Raw genomic sequence first — 11,554 nt, forward strand, 5'->3', positions numbered from 1 at the left:
ATCAATTTCTCAATGCTCTGCTTTCATTCTTGCAAACCTAGAAAGCAGATTCACACACCTACCTACTTACTAAAATTTTTATTTTACTACTCTACAGGATACTTTTATGCCAACTTGACAAAAACTGAAATCATCTGAAAACAGGGAACCTTTTAAGAAAAACAGATACACATGAGAAGGCCTGACCCATTGTGAGTGAAGCCATCCCTGGGCTGGTAGTCCTGAGTCCTATAAGAAAGCAAGCTGAGCCAACCATGGGGAGCGAGCCAGTAAGCAGCATCCCTCTATGGCCCTCTGCATCAGCTCCTGCCTCCAGGTTCCTGGCTTGTAGTAGTTCCTGTCCTGATTTCTTTCAGTGATTAAAAAAGTGTTGTGAATTCTAAGCCAAATAAATCCTTTCCTCTCTAGCTTGCTTCTGGTCATGACAAATGACAAATACCTAAAATTGCACACTATTAGCTAAAATTTTTGGCTGAAAACAATAATACAAATGTAAATGGTCTCACATTTAACTATATGATAATAAATTTGTTCTAAGTGACAGCCACATGAATGACTTGTGAAATGCTATACAGTTTATAATATTAAAAACAGCCCACATGCCCAGAAGACAAAAGAGAAATAAGATGAAGAAGATGGAAAGGTAACACCCTAAACCTACAAATGTGATTTATTAAAAACCGAAACAGAACCAAAACAAAAAGACCCAAAAAACTTTAAGATGTTCCACAGGGAACAAATATAAAGACAACCATTATTTTACTGGCCAAAATACAAAAAGAAATTCTGTTTTTACTGTTTTGAAATCGGGTGTTACTATGTAAACACAGCTGGACCTTCAGAAATTATGATTCTCCCTTTTCCACATCCTTTGTACTGTCAGACAGGTGGATCCTTGAAGTTTATTGGCCATCTAGTCTAGCAGAATTGATAACTCTTCAAGTACACTGAGAGACCTTGATCTCAGAAAATAAGGGTAGAATGATCAAGAAGAAAAACTATGTTAATTTCTGGCTTCCATATTCAAGGATACACCTGTGCTTGTAAACTGAATACACATACACCAACAAGTAAGTAGATTAACATACAAAACAAACAGAGAAAACATTTCCTTGATAATTCAGGTACTGTGGCACACACTTAAAACCCTAGTACTTATCAGTGTTCAATTAAGAGAATCAAAAGTTCACGTTCAGCGTGAGACCTTGTCTGAAACAAATCAAAATAAAAAACAAAACCATATTTTGATAGCCACGTGGCTCAAGACTTACAAGAAATCATTAGATAATCCTTCACCGTTGATTTTGGCATCATCTTTCTGCTCCAGAGGCATCCCACTGGAATCTAAGACAGCTTCAGAAGCACAATCTGCTACCAGTATTTCTGAAATGTCAGCTGTCAGAGGATCAGTGATGACTTCTGTTTCTATTAGGCTATCATGAATCACTTGTTCAACATGTCCTACATCAGACACATGTATAGCTTCACTCATCAAGACAGGTTCAGGCATAAATGAGGTTTGATGTGATACTGGAAGCTAAAATGTCTGGAATTGGAACTGGGCTAAAGACACTTCTTCAGCTGTGTCTAAATCGAGCACTTGCTCAGGAATAATGACATTGTCAGATATATCTGTTTCCTCTAAAGTATGTGAGCAGTCAACATCTTCAATAAGAACATTTTCAATAACATCTTGAATTATAACTGAGGTCTGGATCCTCAGGAACAAAATTTTGCACAGTTCCATCTGAATTAGATAAAAAAACAGTTTCTTGTACTTCCACAATAATCTGGTCACCATCCATGTGTACTGCATCAGCTCCTTAAAAATTAAAGTTAAAAAGAATTTCCAGGTAAGTACATGTATCTCAAATAAAATAAATGTTAATAAACCTTGAGAAAAAGAAACTTATGTGTATAATCAACCTTTTAGGTTATGTACAAAAATAGACTTTAACCTGCCTTAAAAAAAAAAAACCTTAGCCTTGAATTTATGAAAAATTTTTATAAAAATTTAAATGCATAAGCATTAATTGAAACCAAATTAAATTTGCTTCAACCCAACTCACATGTATGTGATGTGGTAATATTTCTCAGTTAGCCAAAAAGGTTTAATCAATTTAAAACAAAAAATTTCTCTCAATCTTGGAAGTAACCTGAATATGTGTTAAGAACATCTGTTTTAAGTCTGACTTAGTCTCAATCAGTAACTTCTTAAATCCTATAAAGAGTAGCTGGTAAAAAATAATCATCCTTTGAACAAATGGTTCTGTGGGTAAAATAAATGACCAAAGGTCCAAGTTAAACAACACAGATTAGATAAGGTAAACCACAATTCATAGAAGAAGGAACACACAGAAAAATAAGAGAATTCAAATTGGGTGCCTTGGTTCAACCTGGAAGAAGAAATGGCTAAATTTCATTTCTTAAAAACAGATCCAGGCATAATAAGTTAATGATCTTTAAGAAAATGTATGAGCTTAATAGAAAAAAAACTATTTGATTATATAAAAAAGGGTTTTAAAATATTGGTTTATTCGTTTTAGAAAAATTATGTTTTATGAAAGCCATACCTTCAAATAAAAAGTTCTGGATTATAATGTTAATATTTGTTGCAGCTAGAGCAATGGGCTCAGTTATTAAGAAATGTACTGCTCTTGAAAGTGAGCCACTTATCAGGAGGCTCAGAATCACCCTATGATGATTTGGATTGCAAGATAAACAAGTACAAATATTGAAAAAAATGTAAAATCTTTAAAATATTTTGTAAAAGAAACTCCAAATTGCTGTTATTTCCTTACTTTGTCTTTAAGATGTTACTTATACAGCAATAAACCAAATTATATCCCAGTTTGCTCAACTAAATAAAAATTATATGAACTGCAGATAACTAATGTAACAATTGTCACTGAGTTCTTTAAGGGACTTAAAAGTAGAGCAGAAAATGGTATGATACTTTTGTAATATCAACACTTGGGGCAGAACTGCAACAACAACAACAACAACAACAAATCATCAGCTATATGAACATGATCACAAAGTCCTAATATAGCCAACATGATGCTAAATATTTGACCTGAATAAAAGCCAGCTTTTCCTCCATCTCTACAACTGGAGTTGACAAATTCTATTAAGCCCTTCTTCACAATTTCTCTTTTGCTTTATTTTCATCACAACTATTTGCTTTCAACTTTATTTCTTCTATTTCTCTAGAGAGAAAATAATCTCTCAAATATTATACTTTTCAATGACATCCACAAGTAACTGGGGATCCTATACAAATTAATGGTATGAACAAGATATTTCCACACTTTATAGGCAGATTAGCTCTCCAAAATCATAGGGAGGAATCTACTGTTCAGAAATTTTCAGCATTTCTTAATTTTTTTTATTCTAAGTATATTACTACTCCAACAAGACAGTGTATTTCCTTCCCACTCTACTTTGGCACAGACTTGGTAGATGATGGCTGTAAAGAGAAGTCTGGCATACATTTTTGTCATTACTGTGTCTGATAACTACAGGAAGGTTCTGCAGGTAGGTATCTCTAACCAAGAGATGTGACACTGGCAAGTTATTGGTGGAACTAGATTAATGAAGTTTCAGATTAATATTTATTCATTAGTAAGTGCCCAGATAGTTTAATACTTATTCATGTAAAAAAAAAAAAAACCACACATACAGAAAGATAAAACTTCAGCAAGAGACCAATTACTACAAGATTTTACTCAGCAAAAAAAGACCAACTCTCTGTAAACTTTAAATCCAAAAGTCAGCTATAATTTTACTTTATTTGCATACAGGCTAATACAAATGCTAGTGTGTGAAATTATTGCTATATTATTTTTAAAAGCACGAGCAAAAGTGCATTTGATTAGATTCTTTATTTGCTATTTCAACAGAAAACAGAAAATGGACTAGAAATGCAGACTACTAGAACATATATTTACAGAATGATGTCAGGTATATAGTAAAAAAATGATAGTAATGTCATGATAGTAAAAAATGTTAGTTTTTTTTATGTTTGTTGGTAGTTGTATTCTACTACAGAACACACTTGTACATGGTTTTGCACATTGATATCCATGTTACTGTTAAGTACATAAAAGTTTAACTTGCTAGAATTTAACAGAGATTAGGAAACTTAACAGAAATTAGGAGACAACATGAATTTGGCAAGAGTTTAGGGGACTTAATAGAAATTAGATAAAACTGAACTCAATGATCTAGTGTATTCTTTCCTCTTTCTTTTTGAAACAAGTTTCCCTGTTGTGTGTAAATTGGCCTTAGACTTTAGTAAATCCTCCCAGACATACTGTCACTTTTAAGAAAGACAAAAAAATTGTAACAATAAGTTCTATTTTTGTACTGATCAAAACAGTTTAAAACTAAAGTGAGGGTAAATAAAAGTTTTAATAGTGGGATTCCTTCTTGAAATAAAGAGCTGATTGGTATGAGGGCTTCTGTGTTATTAATAAATCACCTACACAATTCTTGCTATTAAGACTAAAGAGATTAATTAGTTAATCTCTTTTAATTAATTAATTAATTAATCCTGAGATTAATTCCTCATTTTTCATACCAAGGAATTAAGATAAGCTCTATTGCAATTAAGTATCATCACTATGGTTTGTTACCAAGTCAATGCTGATTGTTGTAGCTACATCATTATTCAAATAATCTAAAAATAACATAAAGAGCTTGCTTACTTTTCTGGAAAATAAAAGTATGAGGGGGAAAAAATAAGGTCACTTAATGTAGCTTAGTTGAAAAAATATTTGGCTAGTATATACATAAGATACATGGATCTATCTCTAGTACTACACATTAGAAGTAAATATAGTAGAGGAATAAATAAGAGTTAGCAAACACTTAATTAAAATAGTTAAGTAAATTATTGTACAGCCAGGATTGGAGAGATGGCTCAGCTGCTAAAAGCTACACTTATGACCAAAATTACTGTAGAGCCAAAGAACAATTTTGTTGTTCTTGTTGTTGTTGTTGTTGTTTTTAACACAAGTTCATACTATGTATGCCTGGTTGGCCTGGAACTTGGTAGAAGATTAAAGCTGGCTCAAACTCACAAAAATCTGTCTGCCTTTACATCCCAAGTGCTAAGATAAAATTTGTGAGACACCATATTCTGCCCAAAACAATTTCAAACACTGATTTTTTAAAAATTAATTTTTGCTATGATGTTCCCTTTTTAATTGTAATCAATCTTACTAGAAACTGAATATATATAATCTGTGACACTTATATGGTTTGTGTATATTTCAAATAAATTTTATCTGTTTGAAACCTATTGATATATTTACTTATGTCTGATATATTTACAATTTTTGGACATATGGTGGTTAATGCAACCTCCATTTATTACTGAGGATGTGATCTTTTCACAATATCTATTATTCAATTTATTATTTACTATTCTTTTAGTCCATTCATGGTTTTATGGGAAGGACACTTCATACTGATGAAAGGAAAAATCTACCAAGATGATATTTTTTTGTTTTGTTTTGTTTTTTCCAGACAGGGTTTCTCTGTGTAGCCCTGGCTGTCCTGGAACTCACTCTGTAGACCAGGCTGGCCTCAAACTCAGAAACCCACCTGCCTCTGCCTCCCAAGTGCTGGGATTAAAGGCGTGCACCACCACTGCCTGGCCCAAGATGATATATTAATTCTGAACATCTATGCCCCAACACAAGGGCACCCACATTTGTAAAAAGGAAGAATAGTTCTAAAGCTGAAATCACACATCAAACATTAGTAATGGAAGACTCAACACTAGATTCTCACTAATCAACAGGTCAGCCAGACAAAAACTAAACAGAGAAATAATGAAACAAACATTATGAATCAAATGGACCTAATAGACACTGACAAAATATTTCGTCCAAACACAAAAGAATATACTTTCTTCTCACCACTACATAGTTCACTCTCCAAGATAAACCATATAGATGGTCACAAAGCAAGCCTCAAAAATACACAGAAAATTGAAATAACACCTTGCATGTTATCAGACCACTATGGATTGAAGCTGGAATTCAACAACCATAGAAACACCAGAAAGCCTACACATGCATGGAAATTGTTCAACTCTTTAGTCAATGATCTCTGTGTCAGGGGGAAAATATAAAGAAATTAAAGACTTTCTAGAATTCAATGAAAATGAAGGCACAGCATACCCAAACTATGGGACACAATAAAAGCAGCGCTAAGAGGAAAGATCATAGCACTAAGAGCCTCCATAAAGAAATTAGAAAGTACTCATACAACAATCTAAAAGTACACCTGAAAGCTCTAGGGGAAAAAAAAGCAGCAGAAAGCACATCAAAGAGGAGTAGAGTGCAGAAAATAAAATCAGGGCTGAAATCAATCAGTTAGAAACAAACAAACAAACAAACAAACAAACAAAACAATACAAAGAATTAACAAGAAGTGACAAGAACTGGTTCTTTGAGAAAATCAACAAGATAGACAAATACTTAGCTAATCTGACCAACAGATAGATTAACAAAATCAGACATAAAAGGGAGATATAAAACAGACAATGAGAAAATTCAAAGAATCATTAGGTCTTACTTCAAAAACCTATATTCCACAAAATTGAAGAAATCTTAATGAAATGGATGATTTTCTAGACAGAGGGAGATAGGTACCACTTACCAAATTTAAATCAAGATCACATGAACTATTTAACCATCCCTGTAACCCCTAAATAGAAGCATCATTAAAAGTCTCCCAACCAAAATAAGCTCAGGGTCAGACGGTTTTAATGCAGAATTCTACCAGACATCCAAAGAAGAGCTAATACTAACACTCCTTAAAATATTCCACAAAATAGAAACATGGCCAAACTCATTCTATGAAGCTACACTCACCCTGATACCTAAACCACACAAAGATTCAACGGAGAAAGAGAACTTCAGACAGATCTCTCTTAGGAACATTAATGCAAAAGTACTCCATAAAATCCTCTCAAACTGAATCCAGGAACACATAAAAAAACATCAAGTAGGCGTCTTCACAGGGATTCAGGGATGGTTCAATATATGAAAAATCTATCAACTTAATCTACCATACAAACAAACAAAAGAAAAAATGATATGATCATCTCATTAGATACTGAAAAAGTCTGACAAAATCCAATACTCCTTTTATGTTAGAAGTATTAGAGAGATCAAGGATACAAGACACATAAGTAACACAATAAAAAGCAATATACAGCAAGATGTTACAGCCAACATCAAATTAAATGGAGAGAAACTTAAAGATAAATTCTACTAAAATAAGAGACAAGGCTGTCCACTTTCTCACTATCTATTTAATATAATACTTGAAGTCCTACCTAGAGCAATAAGACAACTAAAAGACATTAAGGAGAAACAAATTGGAAAGGAAGAAGTCAAAGATTTGATATTTGCAGATAATATAATAGTATATACATAAGCAACCCCAAAATTTCTACCAGAGAACTTTTATAGCTGATAAATACCTCAAATATCAGCAAAGTGGCTGGATATAAGATAAACTAAAAAAAAAAAAATAGTCCTGCTTTGTGCAAATGTCAAATGAGTTTAGAAAGAAATTAGAGAAACAACAATATCCATGAATAACATAAAATATCTTGGTGTTAACTATAAATAACCAAGTAAAAGATCTGTATGACAAAAACTTCAAAGTCCCTGAAGGAAGAAAATTCACAAAGATATATCAGAAGCTGGAAAGAGCTCCCATTCACATGGATAGGTAGGATTAGCATAGTAAAAATGGCCATCTTACTAAAAAGCAATCTACAGATTTAATGCAGTCCCCATTAAAATTACAACACAATTTTTACAGACCTTGAAAGAGCAATTCTTGCCTTGTGGCTGGGGCAAACACCTAGCTGATCTGCTCCCATGAAGACACCATATCCTGAGACACCCTAGAGGTGCCACTGCACTCAGAGCAATGGGTAGGAACACTCTCCCACTACACTACGCCCAGAGCTACACTGGGAGCAGCGGGTGCTCAGGACCCACAAGGCACCCAAATCCCCTGAGAAATACCACTCCCCCTCGACCCCTCGCTTGGTCCCTGTGGCTGGGGCAGACACCTAGATGGTCTTTTCCCATGAAGACACCATATCCTGAGCCATCCTAGAGGAACCACTGCACTCCCAACAGCAGGATTTCAGGATCCCAGAGGTGGCCTGAGTCCCAGCAGTTCTTCCAACCAAGAGCTCAGGCACACAGGATCACATAGACATCTGGACCCTGAGGAGTTCAGACACAAGCAAGATAACTGGAGAGACAGGCTCCAGTCAGAACCAGTGAGTACAGGTAGCAATAGAGTTAACCACATGGTGAAAGGCAAGCACAAGAACATAAGCAACAGAAATCAAAGTTACTTGGCATCATCAAAACCCAGTTCTCCCACCACAGCAAGTCCTAAACACACCATCACACGAGAAAAACAGGATTCAGAATTAAAATCACTTCTCATGACGATGATAGAGGACTTTAAGAAGGACATAAATAACTCCCTTAAAGAGGTACAGGAGAACACAGGTAAACAGGTAGAAGCCCTTAAAGAGGAAACACAAAAATCCATTTAAAAATTGCAAGAAAACACAACCAAACAGGTGAAGAAATTAAACAAAACCATCCAGCATCTAAAAATGGAAGTAGAAACAATAAAGAAATCTCAAAGGGAGACTACCCTGAAGATAGAAAACCTGGAAAAGAAATCAGGAGTCACAGATGCAAGCATCACCAACAGACTACAAAGAGATAGAAGACAGAATCTCAGGTGCAGAAGATACCATAGAAAACATCAGCACAACTGTCAAAGAAAATGAAAAATGCAAAAAGCTCCTAACCCAAAACATCCAGGGAATCCAGGACACAATGAGAAGACCAAACCTAAGGATAATAGGTATAGATGAGGGGGAAGACTCCCAGCTTAAAGGGTCAGTAGACACAGTCAACAAAAGTATAGAGGAAAACTTTCCTAACCTACAGAAACAGATGTCCATAAATATACAAGAAGCCTACAGAACTCCTAATAGACTAGACCAGAAAAGAAATACCTCCCGTCACATAATAATCAAAACATCAAATGCACAAAACAAAGAAAAAAATACTAAAAGCAGTGAGGGAAAAAGGTAAAGTAACATATAAAAGCAGACCTGTAAGAATTACACCAGACTACTACTCACCAGAGATTATAAAAGCCAGAAGATTCTGGACTGCTATCATACAGACCCTAAGAGAACACAAATGCCAGCTCAGAGTACTATAGCAAGCAAAACTTTCAATCACTACTGATGGAGAAACCAAGATATTCCATGACAAAATCAAAATCAAAATTACACAATATCTTTCCACAAACCCAGCACTTCAAGGAATAATTGATGGAAAACTCCAACACAAGGAGGGAAACTACAACCTAGAAAAAGCAAAAAAATATTCTTCCAACAACTCCAAAAGAAGACAGCTACACAAACACAATTCCACCTCTAATAACAAAGATAACAGGAAGCAACAATCATTTTTCCTTAATATCTCTTAACATCAATGGACTCAATTCTCCAATAAAAAGACGCAGACTATCAGACTGGATACATAAACAGGACCCAGAATTTTGCTGCATACAGGAAATGCACCTGTGCAACAAAGACAGACACTGTCTCAGAGTAAAAGGATGGAAAACATTCTTCCAAGCAAATGGTCCCAAGAAACAAGCTGAAATAGCCATTCTAATATCAAATAAAATCGACTTTCAACCAGAAGTTATCAAAAAAGATAAGGAAGGACACTTCATACCCATCAAAGAAAAAAATCTACCAAGATGAACTGTCAATTCTGCACATCTATGTTCCAAATGCAAGGGCACCCACCTACATAAAAGAAACTTTACTAAAGCTCAAAGCATACATTGTGCCTCACACAATAATACTGGGGGATTTCAACACCCCACTCTCAGCAATGGACAGATCATGGAAACAGAAACTAAACAGAGACACAATGAAAGTAACAGAAGTTATGAACCAAATGGATTTAACTGGTATCTACAGAACATTTCATCCTAAAACAAAAGAACATACCTTTTTCTCACCACCTCATGGTACCTTCTCCAAAACAGACCATGTAATTGGTCACAAAGCAGGCCTCAACAGATACAAAAAGACTGAAATAATCCCTTGCACCCTATCAGATCACCATGGAATAAGGCTGGTCTTCAATAATGGCAAAAACAATTGAAAGCTCACATACATGTGGAAACTGAACAGTGCTCTACTCAATGGTAACTTGGTCAAGGAAGAAATGAAGAAATTAAAGACTTTGTAGAATTTAATTAAAATGAGGACACGTCAGACCAAAACTTGTGGGACTTACTGAAAGCACCGCTAAGGGCCTACAAAAACATGGAGACAGCGCATGCTAACAGTACACTTGACAGTACACTTGAAAGCTTTAGAACACACAAGAGGAGTAGACAGCAGGAAATAATCAAACTCAGGGCTGAAATCAACCAAGTCGAAACAGAAAGAACTATACAAAATATCAACAAAGCCAGGAGCTGGTTCTTTGAGAAAATCAACAAGATACATTAAACCCTTAGCCAGACTTACCAGAGGGCACACAGAAAGTATCCAAATGAATAAAAATCAGAACTGAAAAGGGAGACATAACAACAGAAACTGAGGAAATTAAAAAAAAAAAAACCCATCAGATCCTACTACAAAGGCCTATACTCAACAAAATTGGAAAATCTGGATGAAATGGACTATTTTCTAGACAGATACCAGGTACCAAAGTTAAATCAGGACCAGATAAACCATCTAAACAGTCCCATAATCCCTAAAGAAATAGCAGCAGTCATTAAAAGTCTCCCAACCAAAAAAAGTCCGGGACCAGATGGTTTTAGTGCAGAATTCTATCAGACCTTCCAGAAAGACCTAATATCAATTCTCTTCAGAAACAGAGGGAACACTAACCAGTTTACTCTATGAGGCTACAAACACGCTCATACCTAAACCTCACAAAGACCCAACAAAGAAAGAGCACTTCAGACCAATCTCCCTTATGAGTATCGATGCAAAAATACTCAATAAAATTCTTATAAACCAAATCCAAAAACACATCAAAACAATCAGATTCCTTCATAATCAAGTATGCTCTATCCCAGGAATGCAGGGATGGTTCAGTATACGGAAATCCATCAATGTAATCCACCATATAAACAAACTCAAAGAAAAAAACCACATGATCATCTCACTAGATGCTGAGAAAGCATTTGACAAAATTCAACATCCCTTCATGGTAAAAGTCTTGGGAAGGTCAGAAATTCAAGGCCCACACCTAAACATAGTAAAAGCATCAATATACAGCAAGCCAGTAGCCAACAGCAAACTAAATGGAGAGAAACTTGAAGCAATCCCACTAAGGTCAGGGACTAGACAAGGCTGCCCACTCTCACCCTACCTATTCAATACAGTACTGGAAGTCCTAGCCAGAGCGATTAGACAACAAAAGGAAGTCAAAGGGATAAGATAGGAAAG

The 11,554-nt window shown here is 35.1% G+C and overlaps 1 pseudogene; it reads right to left on the reverse strand.

Annotated features, from left to right (window-relative positions):
* LOC117701323 (zinc finger Y-chromosomal protein 2-like) overlaps positions 1 to 1,814 on the reverse strand; it is a 12,898-nt pseudogene extending 11,084 nt beyond the window's left edge.
* Between the last annotated feature and the right edge of the window lie 9,740 nt (positions 1,815 to 11,554).

The sequence above is a fragment of the Arvicanthis niloticus genome (genome assembly GCF_011762505.2).
Source record: "Arvicanthis niloticus isolate mArvNil1 chromosome Y unlocalized genomic scaffold, mArvNil1.pat.X SUPER_Y_unloc_4, whole genome shotgun sequence".
NCBI lineage: Eukaryota > Metazoa > Chordata > Mammalia > Rodentia > Muridae > Arvicanthis > Arvicanthis niloticus.